Source organism: Triturus cristatus, chromosome 1_2 (assembly GCF_964204655.1).
Source record: "Triturus cristatus chromosome 1_2, aTriCri1.1, whole genome shotgun sequence".
Taxonomy (NCBI): domain Eukaryota; kingdom Metazoa; phylum Chordata; class Amphibia; order Caudata; family Salamandridae; genus Triturus; species Triturus cristatus.
Window position 1 is genome coordinate 673838373 of NC_140580.1, and position 14117 is coordinate 673852489.

Sequence of the window (14117 nt, forward strand, 5' to 3'; positions counted from 1 at the left end):
TTTGCTCATCACCACACCCATAAAGATATTCACTCACCCAAACAACTGTTATAACATGCAGTCTTAACCTCATATACCAACTGAATCAACTATTCACACATCTTTGGGCAGTCACACCCCCCACCGAACCACACACACATTCACTCTCCCATACAAATACTCAGTTAACTAATCAATAACTAATATAGACTTTCACGTAGCTTGTAACCAACTGGTGCAGCAGTTTACACAACAACTGACAAAGTGATAAAGATATTCACACTGTTTAGTCACTATCCAATATATTTAGTGAGACACTATAAATTAGTCAAGGAAACAGTCAATCACACTGCTACTAAATCCTCCATCCAGATATTTATATATCCACTCATTCTTCAATGCTATATATATAATACATATTTAAATAATGAACCAAACCACATTCACTGGATGATGTCATCAGTGATGTCATCAGTGATGTTATTTGAGATGTCATCAGTGATATCATCAGTGATGTCACTGACCATGTCATGAATGATGTAATATGTGACATCATCAGCAGTGGATTGCGGGCGTGCGAGTTATAGTTAGCAGAACTAACTATAACGGACGAATTTCAATGGTGTTGTACGAGTGAAATGTCCAGCTAACTATAACAGCCCTGAAACCTATGGTTTTTCAGTGAAAATATATTTATATATATATATATATATATATATATATATATATATATATATATATATATATATATATATATATATATATATATATATTCACTGAAAAAACCATAGGTTTCACACATGTTATAGTTAGGAATTAGCATTTAAAAAACCTTGCAAATTCACTTAAAAAACCATAGGTTTCACACAAGTTATAGTTAGCTGTACATTTCACTCGTAAAAAAACAATGAAATTCCACGTTATAGTTAGATCAGGTAACTATAACTTGCGCGACCGCAATCCACTGCTGATGACGTCACATATTACATCACTCATGACATGGTCATTGACATCACTCATCACATTAATGATGACATCTCAAATGACACATTGTGGATTGCGGTCGCACAAGTTATAGTTACCTGATCTAACTATAACGTGGAATTTCATTGGTTTTTTACGAGTGAAATGTACAGCTAACTATAACTTGTGTGAAACCTATGGTTTTTTAAGTGAATTTGCAAGGTTTTTAAATGCTAATTCCTAACTATAACGTGTGTGAAACCTATGGTTTTTTCAGTGAATTTGTACGTTTTTTTAAATGCTAAGTTATCTATTTATTGTTAATTTTGAAACAGTATTGTGAACAGTGAAAGGAATCATTGTGGTGGAGGCGTGCTTACCTATGATTGGCTCCTTGTGTGCAGCTGAGGCCCGAGTGCTCCTCGTACGTTGGGTACTTGGTAGCTTTGAATTTTACGCGGCGACCCAGCCGCGGGAGGAGCACCACCCTAGAGAAGTGGGGGCCACGCGGCCTTATCATTGGGCCGATATCGTGGGGCAGCAGCCTACGGATCTTGCACGAACCATGCACAGCGAGGCCCATCTGTGGGCTCGAAGAAGTTGCCAGCTGAACATTTGCGCAACGTAAGGCACTACAAGTCCCATAAGCCCATCCAGGGCGTGCATCCATGCATTTAAGGGGGCGGTGCCTTACGCACTCTTCTTGAACTGCCAAAGCCTCTGAAGAGAAGTGGGGACACTTCGAAACGCGTCAGGCATCCAGGGCAGTTTGAACAGTGAAAGGAATCGTTGTGGTGGAGGCGTGCTTACCTATGATTGGCTCCTTGTGTGCAGCTGAGGCCCGAGTACTCCTCGTACGTTGGGTACTTGGTAGCTTTGATTTTTACGCGGCGACCCAGCCGCGGGAGGAGCACCACCCTAGAGAAGTGGGGGCCACGCGGCCTTATCATTGGGCCGATATCGTGGGGCAGCAGCCTACGGATCTTGCACGAACCATGCACAGCGAGGCCCATCTGTGGGCTCGAAGAAGTTGCCAGCTGAACATTTGCGCAACGTAAGGCACTACAAGTCCCATAAGCCCATCCAGGGCGTGCATCCATGCATTTAAGGGGGCGGTGCCTTACGCGCTCTTCTTGAACTGCCAAAGCCTCTGAAGAGAAGTGGGGACACTTCGAAACGCGTCAGGCATCCAGGGCAGTTTGAACAGTGAAAGGAATCGTTGTGGTGGAGGCGTGCTTACCTATGATTGGCTCCTTGTGTGCAGCTGAGGCCCAAGTGCTCCTCGTACGTTGGGTACTTGGTAGCTTTGATTTTTACGCGGCGACCCAGCCGCGGGAGGAGCACCACCCTAGAGAAGTGGGGGCCACGCGGCCTTATCATTGGGCCGATATCGTGGGGCAGCAGCCTACGGATCTTGCACGAACCATGCACAGCGAAGCCCATCTGTGGGCTCGAAGAAGTTGCCAGCTGAACATTTGCGCAACGTAAGGCACTACAAGTCCCATAAGCCCATCCAGGGCGTGCATCCATGCATTTAAAGGGGCGGTGCCTTACGCGCTCTTCTTGAACTGCCAAAGCCTCTGAAGAGAAGTGGGGACACTTCGAAACGTGTCAGGCATCCAGGGCAGTTTGAACAGTGAAAGGAATCGTTGTGGTGGAGGCGTGCTTACCTATGATTGGCTCCTTGTGTGCAGCTGAGGCCCGAGTGCTCCTCGTACGTTGGGTACTTGGTAGCTTTGATTTTTACGCGGCGACCCAGCCGCGGGAGGAGCACCACCCTAGAGAAGTGGGGGCCACGCGGCCTTATCATTGGGCCGATATAGTGGGGCAGCAGCCTACGGATCTTGCACGAACCATGCACAGCGAGGCCCATCTGTGGGCTCGAAGAAGTTGCCAGCTGAACATTTGCGCAACGTAAGGCACTACAAGTCCCATAAGCCCATCCAGGGCGTGCATCCATGCATTTAAGGGGGCGGTGCCTTACGCGCTCTTCTTGAACTGCCAAAGCCTCTGAAGAGAAGTGGGGACACTTCGAAACGCGTCAGGCATCCAGGGCAGTTTGAACAGTGAAAGGAATCGTTGTGGTGGAGGCGTGCTTACCTATGATTGGCTCCTTGTGTGCAGCTGAGGCCCGAGTGCTCCTCGTACGTTGGGTACTTGGTAGCTTTGATTTTTACGCGGCGACCCAGCCGCGGGAGGAGCACAACCCTAGAGAAGTGGGGGCCACGCGGCCTTATCATTGGGCCAATATCGTGGGGCAGCAGCCTACGGATCTTGCACGAACCATGCACAGCGAGGCCCATCTGTGGGCTCGAAGAAGTTGCCAGCTGAACATTTGCGCAACGTAAGGCACTACAAGTCCCATAAGCCCATCCAGGGCGTGCATCCATGCATTTAAGGGGGCGGTGCCTTACGCGCTCTTCTTGAACTGCCAAAGCCTCTGAAGAGAAGTGGGGACACTTCGAAACGCGTCAGGCATCCAGGGCAGTTTGAACAGTGAAAGGAATCGTTGTGGTGGAGGCGTGCTTACCTATGATTGGCTCCTTGTGTGCAGCTGAGGCCCGAGTGCTCCTCGTACGTTGGGTACTTGGTAGCTTTGATTTTTACGCGGCGACCCAGCCGCGGGAGGAGCACCACCCTAGAGAAGTGGGGGCCACGCGGCCTTATCATTGGGCCGATATCGTGGGGCAGCAGCCTATGGATCTTGCACGAACCATGCACAGCGAGGCCCATCTGTGGGCTCGAAGAAGTTGCCAGCTGAACATTTGCGCAACGTAAGGCACTACAAGTCCCATAAGCCCATCCAGGGCGTGCATCCATGCATTTAAGGGGGCGGTGCCTTACGCGCTCTTCTTGAACTGCCAAAGCCTCTGAAGAGAAGTGGGGACACTTCGAAACGCGTCAGGCATCCAGGGCAGTTTGAACAGTGAAAGGAATTGTTGTGGTGGAGGCGTGCTTACCTCTGATTGGCTCCTTGTGTGCAGCTGAGGCCCGAGTGCTCCTCGTACGTTGGGTACTTGGTAGCTTTGCTTTTTACGCGGCGACCCAGCCGCGGGAGGAGCACCACCCTAGAGAAGTGGGGGCCACGCGGCCTTATCATTGGGCCGATATCGTGGGGCAGCAGCCTACGGATCTTGCACGAACCATGCACAGCGAGGCCCATCTGTGGGCTCGAAGAAGTTGCCAGCTGAACATTTGCGCAACGTAAGGCACTACAAGTCCCATAAGCCCATCCAGGGCGTGCATCCATGCATTTAAGGGGGCGGTGCCTTACGCGCTCTTCTTGAACTGCCAAAGCCTCTGAAGAGAAGTGGGGACACTTCGAAACGCGTCAGGCATCCAGGGCAGTTTGAACAGTGAAAGGAATCGTTGTGGTGGAGGCGTGCTTACCTAGGATTGGCTCCTTGTGTGCAGCTGAGGCCCGAGTGCTCCTCGTACGTTGGGTACTTGGTAGCTTTGATTTTTACGCGGCGACCCAGCCGCGGGAGGAGCACCACCCTAGGGAAGTGGGGGCCACGCGGCCTTATCATTGGGCCGATATCGTGGGGCAGCAGCCTATGGATCTTGCACGAACCATGCACAGCGAGGCCCATCTGTGGGCTCGAAGAAGTTGCCAGCTGAACATTTGCGCAACGTAAGGCACTACAAGTCCCATAAGCCCATCCAGGGCGTGCATCCATGCATTTAAGGGGGCGGTGCCTTACGCGCTCTTCTTGAACTGCCAAAGCCTCTGAAGAGAAGTGGGGACACTTCGAAACGCGTCAGATATCCAGGGCAGTTTGAACAGTGAAAGGAATTGTTGTGGTGGAGGCGTGCTTACCTCTGATTGGCTCCTTGTGTGCAGCTGAGGCCCGAGTGCTCCTCGTACGTTGGGTACTTGGTAGCTTTGATTTTTACGCGGCGACCCAGCCGCGGGAGGAGCACCACCCTAGAGAAGTGGGGGCCACGCAGCCTTATCATTGGGCCGATATCGTGGGGCAGCAGCCTACGGATCTTGCACGAACCATGCACAGCGAGGCCCATCTGTGGGCTCGAAGAAGTTGCCAGCTGAACATTTGCGCAACGTAAGGCACTACAAGTCCCATAAGCCCATCCAGGGCGTGCATCCATGCATTTAAGGGGGCGGTGCCTTACGCGCTCTTCTTGAACTGCCAAAGCCTCTGAAGAGAAGTGGGGACACTTCGAAACGCGTCAGGCATCCAGGGCAGTTTGAACAGTGAAAGGAAACGTTGTGGTGGAGGCGTGCTTACCTATGATTGGCTCCTTGTGTGCAGCTGAGGCCCGAGTGCTCCTCGTACGTTGGGTACTTTGTAGCTTTGATTTTTACGCGGCGACCCAGCCGCGGGAGGAGCACCACCCTAGAGAAGTGGGGGCCACGCGGCCTTATCATTGGGCCGATATCGTGGGGCAGCAGCCTACGGATCTTGCACGAACCATGCACAGCGAGGCCCATCTGTGGGCTCGAAGAAGTTGCCAGCTGAACATTTGCGCAACGTAAGGCACTACAAGTCCCATAAGCCCATCCAGGGCGTGCATCCATGCATTTAAGGGGGCGGTGCCTTACGCGCTCTTCTTGAACTGCCAAAGCCTCTGAAGAGAAGTGGGGACACTTCGAAACGTGTCAGGCATCCAGGGCAGTTTGAACAGTGAAAGGAATTGTTGTGGTGGAGGCGTGCTTACCTATGATTTGCTCCTTGTGTGCAGCTGAGGCCCGAGTGCTCCTCGTACGTTGGGTACTTGGTAGCTTTGATATATATATATATATATATATATATATATATATATATATATATATATATTCACTGAAAAAAACACAGGTTTCATGCACGTTATAGTTAGGAATTGGCATTTAAAAAACCTTAGAAATTCACTGAAAAAACCATAGGTTTCAGGGCTGTTATAGTTAGCTGGACATTTCACTTGTACAACACCATTGAAATTCATCCATTATAGTTAGTTCTGCTAACTATAACTCGCACGCCCGCAATCCACTGCTGATGATGTCACATATTACATCACTCATGACATGGTCAGTGACATCACTGATGACATCACTGATGACATCTCAAATGACATAAACAATCAATAAACGCATTTTTCTCCTTCAATGTATGCTGAACATTTTAGCATGCATTGAAGATTTAAAAATGAGGACAAAAGAAAACAATTCTCCTTGTTCTGCTTTCGTATTCCAATTAGAGAATGGTGCAGCATTCACACACATATCGAGATTTATGATTTCTGATAAATCTGGAGATGTGTCTTGTTCTATGAGTATTCAGTGCAATCATACACAACACTTATAGAACAACCTTTCAACGCAAAGTGGTGCGTATGATGAGGTTGTATTTACATGGAGTAGAAAAAGTACACAGAGTGCCTTTTCCTCTCTTTGTAAATATGAAAGAGTATCTTGCGCAATAACTATGTTACAAAAACTGACATATTTCTGTTTTAAAATTGCTTCCGAATAATTTAAGGTAAGCACAGAGTTTTGTCTGCAAAGATGTTCAAAGAAGAATCATTGAAATGATTGCGGTCCTTCGATAGGTACAATGGGAAATATTATGAACCACTCAAATCTTTTTTTTTGCAGGTCACATAATATCCGGTAACAGAGAGATTTCAAAACTACATCGGTATCGAGTGTTTTTAAAAAGTTGTTCAATCTTTGTAGGTTCTTGCAGATCGGCCCATTCTGCATATTTATACTTACTTAAACTCACCTTCACAGTAATAGAAATTAAAAATGGTATACATTTTTTTCAGATTTGTTTTTGTAATATAAATTGATGTAAACTGCTTATTTTAGAATTAGGATCTGTAAAGAAAAGAAAAAATAGTTATAACATGTAATAATACATTTTTTTACAACACAGCATAATTTCAACAAAGTAATTTGTTTGCCTTTTTTGCTGTTCTCAGAATATATTGAATTTCACTAGAAATAGTGATTTCAATCGTACTCAACACTTAACAGCGGGCAAAAAAAAAACAATCAAAAAGCTTGTTGAAAAAAAACCAACATGCTATTCTCAGTAAAATACCACAAAATACAAATCACACATATATGAAATGCTTATGGCTAACAAAATTTTATAACATCAACTTATAAAAACTGTAAATGTTCTCGCTTAAAAATATTCACCGAGTCAATGAGCACAAAAAAGTCCATAATTCAAACATATACCTTTCCTTGAGGCCAAATGGTATTTTTGCACTCTTTTGTATGTAAATTGTCCAATGGTAGTCCTATTAAATTATAATAATAAATTACTCAGAGAGTGAATTATCTTCCTAAAACTTTGACTTTAAAAATATTAGGTAGGAATTTGGTAATTCCCTAGGCAAACGTTGTTTGAAAACCAACTGGGAATCAACTGGGAATCATTACAAAGTGTCCAGCCTTTGTCACATTTTAGATAGGCTATGTAAAGTCCAGATGTGGTGGAAGGACCATCATGGAAAATTATTGCAAATGCTACAAAAGTCCTTCCTGATATTGATACTTGTGTTGCTACAAACTGCTTTATTAAAGTATCCAATTTTCTTCCATCAGCTGTACAACGTTGCATCATTAAAATTATGTATTGTCCATATTTTCTTAAAAATAATGTGGATAACATTTCTGATTGACATTGGCTACACTCCATGTTTTGATTTGCACCTTTAACTAATTTATTAAAATAAACTGATTTACAGTCTGGTAATGTTAAATACAGAAATCTTTCAGTGTCTACATTAGTGGAACATGTATACATGCAATATTCACAGTGATGGTGTCCCATTTGTAAGAAAGGCCAAAAATATTTTCTATTTCTACAACTTCATTTTCAAAAATGGTAAGCATATACATTAAAAATTCCTGAGCATCTTGTTGGATATTTCGTGTAAATTGTGTAGAACCAGAACACGCATCGAAAAGATTACGAACATCTGAAACAGATTGTATTTTACTTGTATCTGTTGTCAATTTTTCAAAAACAGAATGCAACAGAGAACAAAATTTTTGTTGCCGATTCTGCATAATTTGTTCTTGCAAACCTTCAAGATAAAAAACAACATTGACCACTACATTAGCTTAGCAGTTGACACCTGAACTATTTTCAAACTGATAACCAACAACCTCTTCAACAGTGTCCAATTTCTTTTTACTTGCAATCACAACATTATCTTGTTCTATTCCCTTCTCAACACCTTCAGAACGAATATTCTCAAACCTTCTTTTTCGACCAACCACACGCTTTTCAAATACAGGATATTGACCTAAATTTGGAGCATACACCCTTCTTAACCTATTATACTCTTTTACACAGTTTGCATCTGCAGTAACCTTTGTCTCATCAAAATCAATCAAAAACAAACCAGATAATGTTCTGACTCGCGACAAAGCAACATATGCCATACACTCTTTAAATACAGTAGATCCAATGTTCACCAATGCACTGTCTACACTTAATCCTTGAGATTTATGAATAGTCACTGCATATGCCAGAGAAAATGGAAATTGTTTCCTACGGACATATAAATCTTTAACAAGCAAAAAACAGAGAGATTTCAAAACTACATCGGTATCGAGTGTTTTTAAAAAGTTGTTCAATCTTTGTAGGTTCTTGCAGATCGGCCCATTCTGCATATTTATACTTACTTAAACTCACCTTCACAGTAATAGAAATTAAAAATGGTATACATTTTTTTCAGATTTGTTTTTGTAATATAAATTGATGTAAACTGCTTATTTTAGAATTAGGATCTGTAAAGAAAAGAAAAAATAGTTATAACATGTAATAATACATTTTTTTACAACACAGCATAATTTCAACAAAGTAATTTGTTTGCCTTTTTTGCTGTTCTCAGAATATATTGAATTTCACTAGAAATAGTGATTTCAATCGTACTCAACACTTAACAGCGGGCAAAAAAAAAACAATCAAAAAGCTTGTTGAAAAAAAACCAACATGCTATTCTCAGTAAAATACCACAAAATACAAATCACACATATATGAAATGCTTATGGCTAACAAAATTTTATAACATCAACTTATAAAAACTGTAAATGTTCTCGCTTAAAAATATTCACCGAGTCAATGAGCACAAAAAAGTCCATAATTCAAACATATACCTTTCCTTGAGGCCAAATGGTATTTTTGCACTCTTTTGTATGTAAATTGTCCAATGGTAGTCCTATTAAATTATAATAATAAATTACTCAGAGAGTGAATTATCTTCCTAAAACTTTGACTTTAAAAATATTAGGTAGGAATTTGGTAATTCCCTAGGCAAACGTTGTTTGAAAACCAACTGGGAATCAACTGGGAATCATTACAAAGTGTCCAGCCTTTGTCACATTTTAGATAGGTAGTGTAAAGTCCAGATGTGGTGGAAGGACCATCATGGAAAATTATTGCAAATGCTACAAAAGTCCTTCCTGATATTGATACTTGTGTTGCTACAAACTGCTTTATTAAAGTATCCAATTTTCTTCCATCAGCTGTACAACGTTGCATCATTAAAATTATGTATTGTCCATATTTTCTTAAAAATAATGTGGATAACATTTCTGATTGACATTGGCTACACTCCATGTTTTGATTTGCACCTTTAACTAATTTATTAAAATAAACTGATTTACAGTCTGGTAATGTTAAATACAGAAATCTTTCAGTGTCTACATTAGTGGAACATGTATACATGCAATATTCACAGTGATGGTGTCCCATTTGTAAGAAAGGCCAAAAATATTTTCTATTTCTACAACTTCATTTTCAAAAATGGTAAGCATATACATTAAAAATTCCTGAGCATCTTGTTGGATATTTCGTGTAAATTGTGTAGAACCAGAACACGCATCGAAAAGATTACGAACATCTGAAACAGATTGTATTTTACTTGTATCTGTTGTCAATTTTTCAAAAACAGAATGCAACAGAGAACAAAATTTTTGTTGCCGATTCTGCATAATTTGTTCTTGCAAACCTTCAAGATAAAAAACAACATTGACCACTACATTAGCTTAGCAGTTGACACCTGAACTATTTTCAAACTGATAACCAACAACCTCTTCAACAGTGTCCAATTTCTTTTTACTTGCAATCACAACATTATCTTGTTCTATTCCCTTCTCAACACCTTCAGAACGAATATTCTCAAACCTTCTTTTTCGACCAACCACACGCTTTTCAAATACAGGATATTGACCTAAATTTGGAGCATACACCCTTCTTAACCTATTATACTCTTTTACACAGTTTGCATCTGCAGTAACCTTTGTCTCATCAAAATCAATCAAAAACAAACCAGATAATGTTCTGACTCGCGACAAAGCAACATATGCCATACACTCTTTAAATACAGTAGATCCAATGTTCACCAATGCACTGTCTACACTTAATCCTTGAGATTTATGAATAGTCACTGCATATGCCAGAGAAAATGGAAATTGTTTCCTACGGACATATAAATCTTTAACAAGCAAAAAACGAACTGAACAACGACCAATTTCTTTAACATCTTCAATCTGATCAAATTAAATTTTTAAAAATTCAATTCCTTCTTTTTTCTAATAATTAACAAAATCTACCACTTTACCCATTGCGCCATTAACTAACCCTTTTTCTACATCCAAATTACGCCTTAAAATTACCCGACAGTTTACACACGCATACAGTGTCTTTTCTAAACCAGCTGTTTTAGATATTTTTTTTCTAAAGAATCCAGTTTTGTTTTCAACTTTCCTGACAAAATAATAGTGATTCCTTCATGCTCTATTTTATCGATGGCTTCCATTTTTATAATTTCTTCATTTTCCAATTTCAATAGTTCTTCGTTGAATATGGAACACTTGCGCAGTGTTGGCATTAAACAGATCACTAATTTATTTTCAGCAATTTTCATGTACACTTTTGCAGGAACTACATTTTCATCGGGAAAGACATTGCAAAGTAATCGACTTTCCAAAGCTTGTTTGCCATATTTTGTAAGAATTCCAATTCTTGTATCTTGAAGAATACTTCCCTATTCAGCATCATTTGCTGGTCGTATATTTTTTGTCAGTTCTTTGTATTCAAAATGAGTCCAAATGTTCACATTACCAACACTACCAAGAGACTTTCTGGTATCTTCATGTGCAAGTGTTTTAAATACTGGTTGTTTTTTTACCGGAGTCAGTTGCAATAGATCTCCAAAAACTATGACGTGTTTTCCTCCAAATAACACGTCATACTCTGTTTTAAGAATTTGCTGCATTCTTAAATGCACAAAGGCAAGCATCACATTTGAGACCATGCTCACCTCATCAATAATAAGAAGTTTCATTTTCTTCACGACTCTTGACACTTCACAACAAGCTTCTCCAGATAGCTTGTGGTATTCCAATTTGTTCTCATGCTCTACTGGTAGCATTAGTAAACGATGTAAAGTAATTCCTTTAATGTTATGTGCTGCCAACCCAGTTGGAGCAGTGACAACACAAGACAAATGCGACTCAGTTGTTTTTTGCAGATAACCTGTAATTACTTTAATTAAGAAACTTTTTCCTGTTCCAGCTTGACCACTCACATACATTCGGATAGGTTGAAATGATGTACATGAGCACCCTTTCTTTTCATGAAGTAATCCATGGTCAATCTGCTCTTTCACTTGTTGATATATTTGTTTCTGTTCAACATTTAGTTGTTCTTCCAAGTTTCCTAACTGTATTACATCTTCTTGAGCTTGTTACATTGCTGTTTTCACCTCATTCATGGCAGTCACTGCTTCATTTTCAACAATTGGTTGTCCAAGTGGATCTTGACTCAGTGCAGCAGAACGTTGACTGTCTTGAGAACTGTCTCTAGCAATCTCAGCTGCAATTGTAGCTTCTTGATCAATTTCATCATTCAACATTTTCATATAATTTGCAAAAGCACTGCATTGTATGCTATCTTTACAAGCATTAAATGAATCTTCATATCTCTGAAAATCTCCAAGTAATTCCAAATCTGAACGCCATGGTTTGAACATTTGCAAACGTGCTAAATAGTAAAAGTCCCTTTTACCAGCAGTGTCGCAACTCAGTTTCTTGTGATTAATTAAATTTCCTTTCCTTTGTTTCACCAGACATCCTTCAGAACTAATCACTGCATATTTTCCATCATTGATGTTCTCTGTAGTATTCCGTTTAAAAGTGTAGTTTTGCAGCACTTCATAGAGACACATGTTCTCAAGATGATGACTTCTGTTTGGGTAATATGTGTCCAACATATTCGTTTTCAAAATATCTGTAATTTCTGGTTCTTTTTCTGCTAAATATTCAATTTCTTGCACAGATTTCAGTACCCAATTTCGCATTCCTGCAAGACCTAGACTCACCCAAATGATTCTTCTACTTTTGGAATATAGACTTGCAGATGATAACCGATCGAACATTCATATGCTCCAATTTCACGATGCAATAACATCTTCCAACTGAAACTGTATAAGTTTTTTACTTAGAGTCTTCTCGTGAGAAAACTCTTCCCACATTTCTTTCAATTCCGTCTTTTCTGATTTAGTAATGTAGGACGTTACATATCTGGCAACAGCAATGGAATTGTCCGCATCATACTGAATATCCATGTTAGCATTCCACATGGATAAAATAACTGGATTGTAGTCATTTATGTATTTCGATACTTCACTTCTTTTTAAGTTGTATGTATTTTTCGGCGACTTTCTTGTGATGGTATGTCACATAGCTGACATAAAACTGTTCACTCTTCCTTTAGATAATACAGGACGTGGAAATCCAAAACGACATTTGGTATAGAACTTATCCTTTGACTTGTACTTTCGTCGACAGTATTTTCCACATCGATGGCTTTGGAATCGTAAGACTTGTTTTAAGTTTTTATGTTCTTTGCTATTGGGTACAGCACATGTGGCATAATCTTCAATGAAAGACAAAACAGTTTCATCTGAATCTGTTCCAAATTTGGGGGCGTCCTTGATCCATAACAACATATGAATATGTGGAGCACCTCTTGCTTGATACTCCTTTCTCCCAAAAAAATCCACAACTTCTCCAAGAGGAGGATTCTTTTTTACTGCAGATGAAATACATCACAGCTTCAAATCTATGATTGAAATATCTGCATACATTAACAGGATCCAAAGAGCACAATTCTCCAGGTGTCTTGTATTCAATATTTTTTATATTGGAATTTGCCTCTCGAAGAAATTCAAGTAAATCATCCCAAGCATACTCAGCACAGCTTAGTGTAACAAACCATGTAGGAGTTCCCAAGTTACGTAGCATACATTTCAGTTCTCCATGACGACGGTACCAATATTCATTAGTCCCATGCTGACAAGCCATCAGATTAATCAACTGAGATTCTAAATGATCATCTCTCTGATGCACTTTTTCCATAAAATCCTTTGCAGTTACATTTTGCAGATGTATTCCAGTTTTTAAAAGGTGATTTACTGCATATGAAAGTCCAGACAAGTCACTTTCAAACAGAAGATGAAACATATAAGGGATACATTGTCGAATTATTGGATCTTCTGCATATAATCTTGTTGTCCGATATTCAGATGCAGGAATCTTCACAGGACTTTCATCATATCGTCCACCTTTTCCTGTTGGGAACAACTGCGGGAAACAACTAGCCTCCAAACTCTCTTCCCATACACTCATGGGACTTCCTGTTGCTTTTTTCATTTGGAACAACTCAATCGTATTCCCCATCACCTCTTTGGAATGAAGTGGATGTACACTGTGATGTTCATAGATTTCTTCTCATCTGGACATGTCCACTTTCTCTATTTGTCCACTTAATGTTTCAGTATCTTCTGCTAAATCTATTTCTTCTTCTCCTACAAACACATTTCTATAGTACTCATTATTTTTTAACAGATACAATTATGCCTTTTGCACTTTTCTAACATCCACTAACTCTTGCCAGATGTTCTTATTCTTAGTAGGAACACCATTAACTAGAATGACTGGTGGCTCTTTTTCTGCATGGTCTACACCAATAGTTTCAATATTTCTCCTTAAATCTAACAGTAAATACACATCTCTTCCTTTCAATTCTCTTTGCAACTCTGATGGAGGTAATTTACCTGTTTTAGGCTCCATTCGAACAATAGCCTGAAACGGGTGAACACATTGAATGAGAATAGACTCATACGTATTTAAATCTATCAGCTCT